At 42.6% G+C, this 16709-nt stretch overlaps 1 pseudogene; it reads right to left on the reverse strand.

Moving 5' to 3' along the window:
- The window catches only part of LOC102830184, a 14704-nt pseudogene extending 1019 nt beyond the window's left edge, over nt 1-13685 (reverse strand).
- Between the last annotated feature and the right edge of the window lie 3024 nt (nt 13686-16709).

A 16709-nucleotide genomic window follows, 5' to 3' on the forward strand; every position in this document is an offset into this window, starting at 1 on the left:
TTCTCCCCTGAGTGTGTCCTCTGGTGTATAGTGAGGAGTGACTTCTGACTAAAGTCTTGCCCACACTCCCTATACTTGACTTTTGCAATTCCTGAGATTCTTATCCCCAGGAATAATTTGCTTGTGTCCTCAGCATTCACTTTCTTACCTAGACTGGGCTCTGTCTCCATCATTCTCTTAGCCACCCTAGAGCTCCCCATTTGTCCTTTGGGTAGTTTGGAAAAGACCTTTGAAATCCCCTCCTGCCTTGTCCTTTCAAACATGGGTTTGGGCTCATCTCCTGTCTCTACAACTTCTGCTCTGTCATTCCAAGTGTGTTGTTCAGAATGCTGTTTCTTTTCATCCCCTGGTTGAGAGTCCTGTGGTTGGAGGTGTTTTCCCACAGCTGTTCCAGGGGCAGATTGAGAGGGGTGTTTGTACTTCATGTGTTGGCTGAGGAATTTCTGACTGGAGAAGGCCATAGGGCAGGAGAGACATGGATGAATCTCTGGCTTTGGTTCTCCTGGAAGAGAAAGTTTTTAGTCAGTTGATGTAGATATGGCTACCAAGCTGTCTACTTTGTCTTGTGGAGATCTCCCCAAATCATTCATGATATATCTGTAACACAGGATATGTGTCCACATGAGTCCTCTTTTATAGGCCTAAATTTCACTCCATTTTTATTCATTGCAGCAATCTGGAAACCCACATCAAGGGTCTTCTCAACAATGTGGCCATAATAGGAACCTTCTAGTAGTAACTGGGGGGATCCTCACTCTTGACCTAGTTAAAACTGCAGTGGCCTTTCCTGTAGATCTTTACAGGAGCAGAAAGCCTCAACTTTTTCCCATGGAATGGCTGGTAGCTTCAAACTGCTCAGTGGTTATGAGTCGGACTGCTAACCTCAAGGTCAGCAGTTCGAAACTATCAGCCATTCCATGGAGAAAAATGAGGCTTTCTGCTCCCATAAAGAGAACCAGCCTCTGAAACCCTGTACAGGGTCGCTATGAGTTGGAACAGACTCCATGGCACACCACCACCAACACCACCACTTTGTCGTACTGTGGTGACTTGTGTGTTGCTATGATCCCAGCAGGATACACCTAGAATGGACAAGTTTTAGCTGAGCTTCCAGACTAAGACAGACTAGGAGGAAGGAGAAGTGGACTATTTCTGAACATTTTAGCCACTGAAAACCTTATGAATATGGAGTAGGCGGCTATTTCTTTCTCCTGATGATGATGCTCACGATGACTTAGGTGGGAACCTCCCCTAGTGGCCTTTCCTGTGACGGGGAGGGGTCCACTGAATCACTGGATCTCAACCCAGGGGATTCCACATGGAAAGGCAGTGTGGAGCAATGATTAGAGAGTGTGTGGATGAAGACATTGCCTGGTTGTCTCTCAGGAAGTGAGACTCAGGGGTAGACAATACAGGGTTGGCCCAGGCCCACTGACTACAGGACACTGGGTCCTGCTGACTCATATCTTGCCTGTTCTCCAGAAATTACAAAGTGAAAGGCTGTGTCCTTTCTGTTCATACCCAAGTTACTTCAATCAGCCTTCCTCTAGCTGGAATATGATAGAAAGTTCTGTTTCAAGTTATATCACATTCAGACAACTTCCACCTTTTTCCACCACTCTCTCATCTTGGCACTGAAGTAGCCCCAAGTGGTGCCCAACCACCTCTTGATTCCAAACACTAACCAAAGCCTCAAACTCATCTTGGCACAGAGAACATGACATCATCCCCAGTGGCTTTTATCACACTCAAGACAAACCCACTTTTGTGGTGTGAATCTCAGGCCCTACTTCTCTGTCTCTCTGACCTCAATTTTGACCCCATCTGCTCTCTTGGGGTCTGCTGGCTGTTCTTCAAATCCCCTGGTTCTTTCCTGCCTTGGCTAGCTGCACATGTTGCTCCTTCACCGAGTCCTCTGCCCACCAGCATTTATATGTCTCAGTGCACCTTCTCATGAAGACTTTGGGTGGAGTCCTGAGTCTTCTGCAACACTACCTTCCTGTGCACTGAGATCTGTGCTGTACTGAGCATAGCCCTGTGTGATACCTAAGTGTGCATGTCCAGAGTCTGCTGTGAGATGTGTGTGTATGTTCACTAGTGTGACACAGTGTGCATATAGAAATATGTGTGCGTTTACTGTCTGGTATGACGTGAGCCTGTTCAGGGTAAGAAATGTATGTGCATGCCCACTGTCTGCTGTGACACATGCATGTGTCTATAGTCTGTATTTTGAAGCTGTGTTTCTGTCACATCACCTGCTCCAGACCAGTCATTCTGATGCCTTGATCAATTTGTATCTCCAGTTCCTAGACTCTGTGTAGCACAAAGCAACACTCACATAACAATTCACTGAAATAAGGAATGAATAAATGACAACATATGGAGATTACGAAGAGCTAAATGGGCTACAAGAACGTCCCTGGTGGGAGCTGGCCTGTGTCTGAGAATTGTTTTTCCCGCTAGCACTCATGTACTATAATACATTTTGTGCCTGAAATATTAAGGCATAAAATCAGAACAAAAATTTTAAAGTTGTTCCAAAGTAAAAGATATATGGAATGAATCCTCAATTTCAGAAGCTCCTGATTTGAATCCTTCTAAGTTTTGGTGGACCCCACTGAACTTATCAACTGGTCACAAACATTTGCAAGAAAGGTTTCTGACTCCCACCTATTCCTGGAGTGAGCTCCTTTTTCCACCTGCTGCCCTGCTTGATGCCTAGTTCCTGGCTGTACTCGTCTTCATACCAAACCAGCAGTTCACAGCCCAAGAGGGTGGTGCGGCAGGTGTGGTAGTAGACCTGCCTGTGGTACTGAAAGGCCACCAGGTTCTGTTCCTCTTCATCCCGGGCACAGTTCACATACCTGAGGTCAACAGGATGGGAGAGAACATGAATGCCTTGATGGTCAGGTCCTGCTCCTGCTCCCTCCTGATGTTCCAGCCCAGATGCTGCCCCTGCTTTCACTGCTACTCAGGGAAACCTCCTATCCCTACCTCAGTCTTGTCCATGATGTCATGTGAATTCCTCTTCCCATGCCCAGTTTATGGGTTAGCCTGCGAGGGTCCTCCTCTCTGCCCTTCTCAACCATGTTCCAAAGCCCACTTCTAGACTTACCTCCACACTGATTGGCCATAAACATGAGCTGCATCTCTAAACTCCAAATTAATTTGTATTTAATGCCACAAACCGGACTCTTGGTGATGTGCTTTATGTATTGATGATCAATAACTGCACGCCATTTAACACTCAGCTCAAACCTTGATGCCTCTGAGATCTCTTTCTCCAGTACTCCACACCTAACCTAAATATTAAGCATACTCCTGGGATTCCCACAGAATCGTGGAGGTCTCCTTGTCTTAGTTCATACTCATTCTGTACCCCAATAGACTGACCATATAGCAGAGGGGCTGGATCATGAGCCACCCATTGCAGACTTCCAAGCACTCTTTAATCTCACTGGTCTGAGGAGATTCCAGATCTCCCAGATTATAGTTCCCTTGTTTAGATTGGGTAGGCACTATGTGGTTCTCGAAAAATATGAAAATCATAATTACATATTCCTACAACATCCTGTTTAGTGTCTGTCTCCACTAAGTCCCTTTGTCCCTCCATAAGGACATGGGCCTGAACATTGTGATTCAAGCACAAAATCAGTGTGGATGAGAGAAATGAGTTGTGAGTCAGTGACTGTGAGCTGAGGACACTTAGTGTGTCCCTGTGGTCTTGTCTGGCACATGTTACACATACAGGACACAGGTTACACATACAGGGCACAGGTTATACATACAGGACACAGGTTATACATACAGGACACAGGATATACACAGAGGACAGGATAGACATAGTGGACACAGGTTACACATACAAGACACAGGATATACATACAGGACACAGGATACACATACAGGACACAGATTACACATACAGGACACAGGTTACATATACAGGACACAGGTTACACATACAGGACATAGGATATACATACAGGTCACAGGTTACACACACAGGACACAGGTTACACCTACAGGACACAGGTTACACATACAGGACACAGGTTACACATACAGGACACAGGTTACACATACTGGACACAGGTTACACATACAGGGCACAGGTTACACATACAGGACACAGGTTACACATAGAGGACACAGGATATACATAGAGGACACAGGTTACACATATAGGACACAGGTTATACATACAGGACACAGGATATACATACAGGTCACAGGTTACACATACAGGACACAGGTTATACATACAGGACACAGGTTACACATACAGGACACAGGATATACATACAGGGCACAGGATTTACATACAGGGTACAGGATTTACATACAGGACACAGGTTACACACACAGGGCACAAGTTAGACATACAGGACACAGGTTACACATACAGGACACAGGTTACACATACAGGACACAGGATATACATACAGGATACATGTTACACATACAGGACACAGGTCATACATACCGGACACAGGTTTTCATCTTCTTAGTTCTAATTGCTCCTGGGGCAGGATTTGCTTCCATTTCTTAAACAAAGTCCCTGAGGGTAGAGACCTATCTCCCTCTTCTCATGGGACCACCCACCATACAAACCGCCCTTATATTTGCATGTGATGACATTGTACAGAAATCAGGTATAGGTAGGTTTCTCTTACTTAGTCAGGATCTTAGCCATCAAGACATGAAAAAGAGATCTATGAAGAAAAAAGTACAGAGGGAGCAAAAGCCACTGAGCATAGCATGAGGAAAAGGACACAGACCTGGGTTTTGAGACTCATTCCCTCTCTTCTGTCAAACACCTCTGGGCTCACCTCATCCAGTTGGCCCAAGCTTCATCCATACTCATAGCAGTTCCTCCCCTTGGTGATCTGAGTTTCAGAAAACTCAGGCCTTCTGGGTTAATAAACAAGAATTCATATCCTCCCCATTCTGGGTTAATAAACAGGAATTCATGTACTCCCTTCAGTGTTTGTTCAACCATTAGTTTGTTGGCTCATGAGCTGACTCTTTGTGGGCATCTACATGTCTACCTGGATTGTCAGTCAGGAGAGCAAGGAGCCTTCTTTATCTCTGTCCTAGTCTGCACACAGCTAGTCTATGATTCCAGGGTATCCTAGCTCATTTTACCAAGGCACAGAGGGAGGTGAGGGACAAGGACAAGGACAAGGGCGAGGTAAGTGCTTCTCACCAGCCAGGAGTAGCTGCTGTTGGCTGCCTCCTTGTCTTCTGTCACCATGCATTCATAGGGACCAAAGTGCAGGCCCTGGGGCAGCTCAGACCCCTTGTTCCAGTCTCCCAGCCCAGACTCAGGGATGCTGGATGGCCCAATTCTCAGCCCAGGAGGCAGAGAGAGGGTTGAGTGATTGGGGTGTCTCCTTGTCCATGGGACTGTCCTTTACAAACGTCGGGGCCTCGTGAGCTGCACAAGTGTCAATGAAGAAGTTTTGACACATCTCACAATCTGGAGAAAGGAAGAGTAGAGATTAGGGTAAAGGGTAGAATATATGCGGACATTTGTCACAATAGGAGGAGGGAGCAGTGGGGATTAGCATACAGGCTGGAACATATCCTAACATTTATCACTATCTAGATGAGGGAGCAGTAGGGATGTGGATGGACACAGGAAGGATAAAACAGAATTCTGGACATCCTGAGCAGTTGCAGAAAGAGCCCAGACCTCGCTTCTGGACTCCAAGTAATTAGGGAAGGTCCAGGCCCTAAGCCTTCTACTCAGGGTCGGAGGGTCAATTACAAAGGTAGTCGTCATCCTCGGGCTCCCCGATTTCCTGGTATGTGAGGCCCTTCCTTTCTCGCAGGCTGTATATCTTCACCTCCACCTCTTTTCTCCTGGGCTCTAAGGTGAAGAAAAGATAGGTGGCCAAGTTGGAGTGGTGCACAGTGTGAGGTCTCCTTTCATGAAATCATCACTGTCCTTCCACAGAATGTGACGTCCCCCTAAATGTCAATTCAGAGATTCCACACACACACTGACTACAGATATATAATGCAACTACCTGTTCCAGCTCCTCTCATTTTCAGGGTTAGCGTTCCAACCTTTCTACTTAGAAAAAGGTTCATCACACATTGCTGATTCTGAAAAATGTTTGTTGAGGACAGATTGTGAGTTAGGCATTGAGAGAAGGAAGGCAAAAACACTGAAGAAGGTTTGGGGCTAACATCACAGATGAATTTATGGGACATTTGGCCTGTGTCAGCTCCTTTATATTTTATGTAATGCTTTTAAACAATATATGGGCTCTGGATCTTTATCCTTATTTTGCACATTAGGAATCTGGACCTCAGAGAATTTCAAAGATTTTCCCACAGTATAGGACTTTGAATTAATTACATTTAATACTGCACCCAACTCCCAGCTTAAAGCTTCCAGCTTAAACCCAGGCATGTAGACCATGCTCATGAACCTTGGTGGAGGAGCTGTAGAAATGAGTCTTCAGTTATTTTTGCTTACCCAGTTTCTGTGTTGAGTGCTGATCAGAGGTACTTGGTTCCTGAGGAGGTGATGCCAGCTTCTGGGGATGCTCTGAGTCAGTTGTGCTCCCCAGAATTGCAGTTCCTGATAATTCCTTCAAACTACATTCATTACTTAGTGGCATCCTGGGTGTTTCCTTTAATATGAGAAGCATATGTTAAAGGACGTGCTTTCTGTTAGTGCTGTGACGTTTCCACATTCCTGAGCTTAGCTAGAGCTTCAACAACCATGAGGTACCTGAGGGAAGAGGATAGTGAATCCCACACCAGAATCTACATCTTCAGATGCTTTCCCTTCAACTGTCTCTGAAATGTCTCTGTGTAAGTGCTAGTGAGGGAAGTAGAAGGGTTTGAGAGATTATCTGAGAATCAACAAGGCCTGTGAGAGAAGACATGGGCTTACAGAATCTTATATAAACCACTGGACATTTGATGGGAGGTAAAAAGTAGAAAACTACAAAGTGGACAGAACACAGTGGAAAAGAGAATGGTGAAACATGCCTGGGAAGAGAACACGGCTGCAGGCACATATTGAGACAACAGGGAGAGTCATGCTAAAAATTGAAACTTTGGAAGGATATTTACTTTGGGATTAGAAAGTATTGGAATATCAGAATTAAATAAATTGGTTACAGTACCAATTGTGCTGAATAAGGGTTTACCATCTTGATCTTTCTTTTAGTGCCTTCATGTATAAATCCTAACGTTGCAATGAACTTTTAATGTAATAATGCTCATCAAGGGATTTTGTAGCTTTAAATATGAGACTATGAACTCTGTCTTCCAGAGTTGTGCTATAAAATTTACCTCCTCAACCACCTGCACAATTGAAATCAAACTCACAGGTATTATCCTCAGTATTCCTACCCTTCCACTCTCAGTTTAATTTGATACTGTGCAATCACTCATTCAAGGAGCTCTGGTAAGCGTAGTGGTTACGAGTTGGGTTGTGAACCACAAGGTCAGCAGTTCGAAACTACCAGCTGCTCCGCAGGAGAAAGATAAGGCTTTCTGCTCCCGTAAAGATTTACAGCCTCGGAAACCATGTACAGGGTCGCTATGAGTCAGAATCGACTCCACGGCACATAACAACAACAATCACTCATTTGGAAAATATTCAGGAGTCCCTCAGGGTCCCTGAGCTGGGCCTATGAGTTCTGAGAAGAATCAGAGAAGGAGAAGGCTTCCAGAGTCCTTAGTGCAGAGCAGCAGGCCACCTAAAGGGAAACTGAGACCATAGGTGAGCACCTTATTCAAAGTCTAGAGAAGAGCTAGCTGTTACTTCCTCCTGTAGGAATGAACATTGAAAATCAGATCCAGAAGGATAAGTTTCCACCATATAGTAGAAACACACACATCCATAAGTCATTGTCTGATTCTTCTCAAGCATCAGGGGCTGGGAAGCTGCTTCCATTTCTTAAGCAGAACCCCTGAGGGTAGAGCCCTGTCTCCCTCTTCTGGGACCGCCCACCATACAAACTACCCTTATATTTGCATGTGATGGAATGATAAGGAAACCAGGTATAGGTAAGCTTCTCTTACTTAAGATCTCACGACAAGCACTTTAGCACACCAGAGAAGACCTGAAGTTTTGAATTATCAGCTGGACATTGGAGAAGACATCAAGAACTTTAAAATGTGTGCAAATATTAATGAGCAACTAAGTGTTTTGGATTGGACTCTACTCCCACTGATACTTCCATCTTAAGTGTGTAACTGAACATGTCTACACCTATTTCCTCCTCTAGAAAATAGTCATCTTAAAGTACCTATGTCACAGGCTTGTTGAGACCAAGGGTGATTTGAAAATGATTTCTGAAGTACCATTAATTAAAGCTGTGCTTCTAATTGGAGTCCTGGTGTGGTGCACTGGAGTGCTGCACTGGGCTACAATGTTAGTTTGAACTACCAGATCAGCAGTTAGAACTTACCAGCAGCTCCTTGGAAACCCTGTGCAGAGTTGCTATGAATCGGAACCAACCCAACAGCACTTAACAACAATGCTTCTAATTTGGAGTTTCTGTGTAGCACAAATGACTACGTGCTTAGTTACACAAAGAAAGGGTGCAAGTTCAAATCTGCCCTGAGGCATGCCAGAAGAAAGGCCTGGCAATCGACTTCTGAAAATCATATGAAGTACACTTCTACTTAGACTCATATGGAGTCCCCATAAGTCAGAGGCAGCTGGTTTTCTATTTGAAGTCCCTTGGTGCACAAACAGTTAAGCTTTCACCTACGAATAAAAAAGGTCAGAGGTTAGAATCCATCCAGAAGTGCTTGGAACAAAGGGCGGGTGATCCACTTCCTTCTGAAAGGTCACAGCCATTGAAAACCTTATGGAGCACAGCTTTACCCTTGACACATGGGTTGTGATGAGCTGGAATTCACTAAAGCAATTTAATTTCTTTATGGTTCTGGTGAGGTGTTGGAGTCCTAGTATGCAGTTGCAGGATAATTGCTGGATTTGTACCACAAAATCAAAGGTTCATACCTCCTCAGAAACCCTATACAAGGTCACTATGAGTCAGAACTGACTTAATGGCACCTAGCAACAACATTGGGGTGTTAATTATATCACTTTCTTAAAACACTTTAAAAATATTGCCAAAATTTCATCGGTTTCATCTTATGTAGTTATCCTTTTTTTTTTTTTTTAAGTTTTCATTGTGAATTGAGTGACAGTTTACATGGGAGAACATTGGTTTTATACTCATCATTTCATTGCAAATTACAATCCCCTCCGTGCATCATCATTCAATAGTATTTGCTTGTATTCACTGTGGGTTTTTGTTTGTTTGTTTGCTTTGTTTTTTTGGTGCAGATGTACACAGAAACACTTAGAACTATATAATAATTTAAACAACCAAAGGGCACATTCTGCAAGCCTGGTCACCAGCTTCAGTCCTTCTCTTTCTATGAGTCCTTGTGATAAGATTCTAGTAAATTTATTTATGTTTAAAAGAAGTTCTGGAATACTGTGGAAAGAAACTAGTGATAGTTAGTCCTGTTGCTGTTGACACTAAGAAGATGGTGATGGTGTGGGACTGTGTCCTGGAGTAAGCAGGAGACAGAGACAGCAGTCCTGGGACTCTGTACGTCCTCCTGCTCTTACCTCAGCCTGGCTCCAGGAGGAAGGTGTTCTTGTCTACAGCATCCATGGATACTCACCTTCTGCTGTTTACTCTGCTTCACTCTGGAGGCCACCCAAGGAGGTTTGACTGGAAGGTAATGAGAAAGCAGAATTAATTTTGTTTGGAGAATGTTTCCAGACTTTGAAGATGCTCACATAGCGACAGAGAATTATGAACCAGCACATGGAGAGTCCAAGAATTATACAAGGGTGATTTGAACCTTTTTTTTTTTTTTTCCAGTATCATTAATTAAGGCCTAATTGGTTTCTTAAAATATTTTCTTCCTTATTGCTGATTCACCTTATGCACCTAAAATATTCCTTACATTTATTTATTTTCTTCTTATATTTATTTTTAAAAACTAACTAGGTAAATGTATTTAAAGCAATAGAGTAGACCAAGTATTTTAACAGGGATTAGATTAATAGACTAAAGTTATTTTAACTGGGTTGTTAAGTGCTGTTGAGTCGTTCTGTCTATGTAGGGTTTCCAGAGGTTTGAACTGAAGACCTATAGGTTAGCACAGATGTGTGAAAAACTGCGAGGGATATCTTTATCTGTGAAGATTAACTGGTTTTTAAAACTATTTTAATCCTTATTGCTGGTTCATCTTGTGGACTTAAAGTATTCCTTATATGTATTTAAATAAACTAACTGAAAACAATTTTTGATAAAGGAAACAAGTGTAAATTGCTACAATTTGATGAACTTGACCTATACCTATGGATGTAGTAGCTCAACATACCAACTGAGAGGGAAGGAGTCTTCACATTAAGTATCAATCCTATCCCCTCTGTATACAGGATTGAGAGGGACAGACAAGTTAGACATTGGCTACCTAAAATAGGGGGAGGGGGGCTATAAAGGAGTCATGGTATTGCACTGTGGGTTAATGCACCAGATTGCAAAGTCATTTGAACTGCAAGGTTAGTGGTTCAAGCTCACCATCTGCTCCTTGGAAACTCTATCACAGGGTCGCTATGGGTTGGAACCTACTCAGCAGCACTTAACAACAACAACAAACATAAAGGCATGAAGTGACTGGCTAACAAGTTTTCAAGAGGGAGTTTAGCTTCAGAGTGTGAGGGGGAAGGCAGAATCTCCACTGAATAGTTTTCATCTTGTCTAGATGGGTCTGGGTCAAAGGAGATGGGGATAAGATTCTTATGATTCAATAGTGAGTAATTGTTATCATGACTACTTGCAATGGTCACAACTGTAAAGGTAGAAGTTTTGTAACAAAAGTGAAGAGTAGTTAATCTTACAGTCCAAGTACAGAGGACCCTAGGACTACTAAGGGAGAAAAGCATGAGAAAATGCAGGACCCTATCCAGAGAAGCAGCGAAATCAGAGATGTAGGTAGCGATGAGGACATGGAGAGAGGGAGCAGCTGAGGACTCTAGACTCATGGAAAGAGAAAGGCTGTGTGCTGGTGGCATGAGGCTGGCTTGCAGGATGCATCTTTGGTTGTGTAAATGATTATATAATCCTGAGTGTTTTTGTGTACATCCCCCCTCCCTCCAAAAACACCCCAGAGGGAATAGAAGCAAATACTTTTGAATGATGATGTGCAGAAGTGATTGTAATCATTATAATGAAATGATGAGTGTAAAACCTATGTGCTCCCATGTAAACTATCACTCAAATCACAAAAAAACTTAAAAACTTAAAAAAAAGATAATTGAATTATTTCCACAAACTTTTTAGAGCGCTTTCATATGTTAATTATTTTTTTTCTTGTAAAACATTTAATCCAGTAACTATGACTACAGAGTCCTGGTGTAGCACTGTTGGTTAATGCAAAGTCCGCTTGAACTGGGAGGCTGTTGGTTCAAGTTCACCAGCTGCTACTTGGAAACCCTATACAGAGTCACTATGAGTCAGAACCCGATTCTATGGCACTTAACAACAACAACAACAACAGCAACTATGACTGCTATAAAATTAGCATTAGAAAATGATTTTACAGTCTAATTAATTGACTAATTATCAATGTTTAGCAAAAACAATCTCCTTTAAAAATATGATAAATTTTAAGCATAAAGAAAAGCATGGGGAATTGTGCTGGGAAAACCCAAATACAGTGTGACTTCAACATTCTGTAAGAACTGCTTTAGATTTTTCTATTTTAAAATAAAAAACTGACCAAGTTCCAGCTCCCTCACCTGTCAGCCTCCCTCGTTCTCTATGACAACGATTCTGAATGTTCTATTTGTATCCACATTATGAGCACTATGGACAGTCCAAATAACAAACAAATCTGTGCTGGAAGAAGTCCAGCCCGAATGCTCCTTAGAAACCATCATGGTCAGACTTGGTCTCTCAGACTTTGGACATGTTCTCAGAAGGGACCAGTCCCTGGAGAAGAACATCATGCTTGGTAAAGTGGAGGGTCAGTGAAAAAGAGGAAGACCCCCAATGAGATTGAGTGGCACAGTGGCAGCAGCAATGGGCTCAAGTGTATCAATGATGGTGAGTTTGGTGCAGGCCCAGACAGTGTTTTGTTCTGTTAGGGCAGAAGGTTGTTATGAGTTGGTACCAACTCGATGACACCTAACAACAATCCACATTTAGATTTTTATGCATTTATTACTGTAGCTACAAAACATATACGATAACAGTATATGTGTATAAAACTAGGTAATACATGTATAAAATCTACATTGTTATATATGTATTCATTATAAAATATAGCCTATTTCATAGGGGAGGTGGCAGTAGGGAGAGGGGCATATATGACAATGAAGGGGAAGGGGCTGTGGGAAAATCAAGATGTCAGCATCAGTACCTCTGGGGAAAGCTAGAAGATGCCTGCTATTTAAACACTATAACTATGATAACTATGAGAGCATATGTTACTGTAGCTACATTCATAAATATAGTACAATCTAAATGTGGATAGAAACACCAAATACAGAATAGTTGTCACTACTAGCAAAGGAGGGAGAGCTGACAGGTAACTTGCCAGTTTTTTGGTTAGCTTTTTACATTTTTAAATAGTAATAGAAAGATCGGAAGTAGTTGTAGCAGAATGTTGGGGTCTCACTGAATTGTAGTGGGTAGTGTTTTCCAGTAAAATTCTCCATACTTTTTTTTGATATTTAAAATTTATCATCTTATATTTGAAGGAGACTGTTTTTGCTGAACATTGATAATTAACCAAAGTTGCAGTTACATTGATAATTAAACTGTAAACCCACTTTCTAAGTTACAATAACATACTATTTATCTTACACAGGGAGTACTGATGACACTGTAGGATAAGCACTGGACTGCTAACCACAGAGTTGGTGGTTCAAACCCACCAGCGACTCCTCAGAAGAAAGATGAGGCTTTCTGCTCCAGAAAAGATTTACAGTCTTGACCCATCCAGAGAAGCAGCCACACCAGAGATGTAGGCAGAGATGAGGACATGGAGAGAGGGAGCAGCTGAGGACCCTAGACTCAGGGAAAGAGAAAGGTTGTGTGCTGGTGACCAGGAAACAGGGTTGCAGAATGTGCCCTTTGGTTGTTTAAATGATTATATATTCCTGAGTGTTTTTGTGTACATTAAAACAACAACAACAAAAAAAAACACACCCAAAACAGAGGGAATAGAATACTGAAAGATGATGCATGGAGGGGCTTGTCATCATTGCAATGAAATGAAAAATAAGGATTTACAGTCTTTGAAACCCTACATAGCAGGATCCCTATGCGTTGGAATCGAGTCGATGGCAGCAGGGTTATTTTCTTAGACATTATAAAGCTTTTGATAAATGGCTTCGCACTGTATGTAGCCTTTGCATTTTGCTTGTTTCCTGAACATTATTCTGTGTGTGAACAAACTCTTGTTAACTGCTGGGAAGTGGCTGAAACCTGACCCTTTGAATTCCTGCTGTCCTCACCTTGCTGCCTAGGTGTCCATTCCTCATCAGAACCCTCACTGTTGTCCATCTGGACTTTGATGGTCTGCCTGTGGTGACACATGAAAGCTGGGCAGAGACAAAGGTTGAGAAGAAGAAAGTTCAGTAACTCAGTGAATGGGCTGGAAGAGCCTTGCATGGGCACAGAGAACCAACTTTTCCTGTGCACAAGAAGTAGTTACTGAAAGAGGAGGGGAGTAGTTGACCTTGTATTCCAGGAGCTGAGGTCACGGGAACCATCAAGGGAGAAAAGTGAAGTGTGGGACCCTACCCAGAGAAGCAGTGACACCAGAGATGGAGGCAGAGATGATGACATGGAGAGATGGAGCCTCTGGGGATTCTGGACTCAGGGAGGGAGAGGGGCCGAGTGCTGACCGCTGGGGGGGTGGGGGGGAGGGCAGGCATGCAGGGCTGTACCCTTTGATTGTTTGATGATGCATGCAGGGAAATGTAATCATTGCAATGAAATGAAATACGATAGGATGAATGTAAAGATAATGTTCTCCTATGTAAACTATAACATGATTCACAATAAAAACTTTTTAAAAAGGAAGTCATTACAGGAGTACAGCGCCTGCGCCCCATTGGTAGGACCCCCAGCTCTGAGCACCCAGCCCCTTCAGTTACCTATATTAAGCTCATTGGTAGGACCCTCAGTTCTGAGCACCCAGCACCTTCAGCAGTTACCGCTATTGACCAGAGCTCATTATATATATATATGTGTATGTATGTGTATATATATATGTATGTATGTATGTATGTTACGGGTTTGAAACCCAAAGAAGGATGATGACCACTATAATGTCCAATTTAGACCTTGTATAGGGTTACTGTGGCTGTAAATCTTTATGTGAGTAGAAAGTCATCTTTCTTTTGTAGAGCTGCTGGTGGATTCTCCCAACAGAAATATAAAAAACCAAAAAGTACCATACAGTCTAGTTCATTCTATCTCAACTCATTGTGATTCCATAAGTGTCAGAGTACAGCTGTGCTTCATAAGGTTTTCTATGGCTGTAGCCTTTCTGAAGTACATTACCAGACCTTTCTTCTGCTATGCATGCCTCTGGTTAGGGTTAAGGTAGCCTTTTGTGCCATCCTGGAACTCCAAGTTAAAAAATTTAATTAATGCTACTACAGAAATCATTTTCAAATCACCCTTGGTTGCAAGAAGCCTATGAGGTCAGTACTTTAAGATGACCATTTTCTAGATGAGGAAACTGAGGTGTAGATATGTTCAGTTGCTCCTTAGCATGTGCACACATTATGAAGCTCATTGTGTCTCCTCTAAGGTCCAGCTGATAATTCAAACCTCACGCCTTCTCTGGTGTGCTAAAATGCTCTCACTCTAAGGCCCTGATGAAGAGAAGCCTATTTATACTTGGTTTCCTTGATATTCAGTCCCATGCAAATATAAGAGCAGTTTGTGTAGTGTGAATGGTTCCAGAGAATGAGATAGGTTCCCACCTTCAGGGGCTCCACTTAGGAAGACGAAGTAGTTAGCAGCCAAGTGCTTAACCATTGCATTACCAGGACTCCTATACCCCACTGCTGCTGCTGCTGCATGCCATCAAGTCGGTTCTGGCTCATTATGACCCTACCCTGTGCAGGACACACACTTCTCAGTAGAAATGCATTCCTGTAGGATTTGAGTTGAGTCCTCTGGACCCTGATTAAGCAGCCCTATTAGCGCAGTGGGTTAGCGTTGTGTCGCTAAGCAGTTTGAAGCCACCAGCCTCTTCCTAAGAGAAGGATGAGACTGTCAGTTTATGTAAAGATTATCCTGGAGGGTTTTTGTGAGTTTGCATCAACTCAAGAAGAGGAGGTTTGGTTTTGGGAATTGGCATCTCTCCTGTGGTTTGAATTGTCTGTTTAGCAGGCCTGCTTCTCTGTGCTAAGGGCTGTTTGGGACCGTGCTCCTTCTCCAATTCATCTCAGAAGTCCCAGGCCCACCTCAGGTCCCATGAGAGCCCCCGAATGGTTTTGGAATGACTGTACACTTGCAAATACAACAAAGAGTAAGAAGGCTAAGAAATGTGGCACATGATTCTGTGAGTTAGATCTCAAATGTTCAGACAGTTGAGAAGGTGAATTTGTAGCACAACTGTGAAAAAAGTATTAATAATCTCACATTCAATAACTTACAAAACACTTGGATAATGACTAGTTGAGACTGTCACAACTGTAAAGGGTAACATTTTGTAACAAAAATGAGGCAGTAGCTAATCTTACAGTCCAGGTATAGAGGATCCTAGTACCAACAAGGGAGAAGAGCATGAGTGGAATGCAGGACACTATACAGAGACGAAATGACACCAGAGATGGAAGTAGAGATGAGGACATGGAAAGAGAGCAGCTGAAGACTCTAGAGTCATAGAAAGAGAAAGACTGAGTGCTGGTGGCCAGGAGGCAGGCTTGCAGAATGTGCCCTTTGGTTGTTTAAATGATTATATATTCCTGAGTGTTTTTTTGTGCCCCCCCCCCCCCGAAAAAACACACACCAAGAAAACAGAGGGAATAGAAGCAAATACTGTTGAATGATGATGCACTGAGAAGATTGTAATCTTTGCAATGAAATGATGGGGTAAAACTGATGTTCTTCCATGTAAACTATCACTCAATTCACAATGAAAAGTTAAATACACACACACACAGATGTATTTATCATTACTGGTGATTGGAATGCAAAGGTTGTAAACAAAGAGGAAGGATCAGTAGTTGGAAAATATGGACTTGGTAACAGAAATGGTGCTGGAGATCGCATGATAGAATTCTGCAAAACCAATTATTTGTTTCTTTCAAAAACCTTCTTTAGACAGCATAAGAGATGACTATACACACGGACCTCACCAGATGGAATACACAGAAATCAAATTAACTACATCTGTGGAAAAGCTCTATATCATCAGCAAAAACAAGACCAGGGGCAGATTGTGGAGCAGACCATCAATTGCTCATATGCAAATTCAGACTGAACCTGAAGAAAATGAAAACAAGTCCACGAGAGCCAAAATGTGACCTTACATATATCCCACCTGAATTTAGAGAAGAACAGATTTGATACATTAAACACTAAAGACTGAATACCAGAAGAGCTGTGGGATGACATCAAGAACATCATACAGGAAGAAAACAAAAAGTCATTAAGAAGACAAGAAAGAAGGAA

This window comes from Chrysochloris asiatica, unplaced genomic scaffold (genome assembly GCF_000296735.1).
Source record: "Chrysochloris asiatica unplaced genomic scaffold, ChrAsi1.0 scaffold00323, whole genome shotgun sequence".
Lineage (NCBI taxonomy): Eukaryota > Metazoa > Chordata > Mammalia > Afrosoricida > Chrysochloridae > Chrysochloris > Chrysochloris asiatica.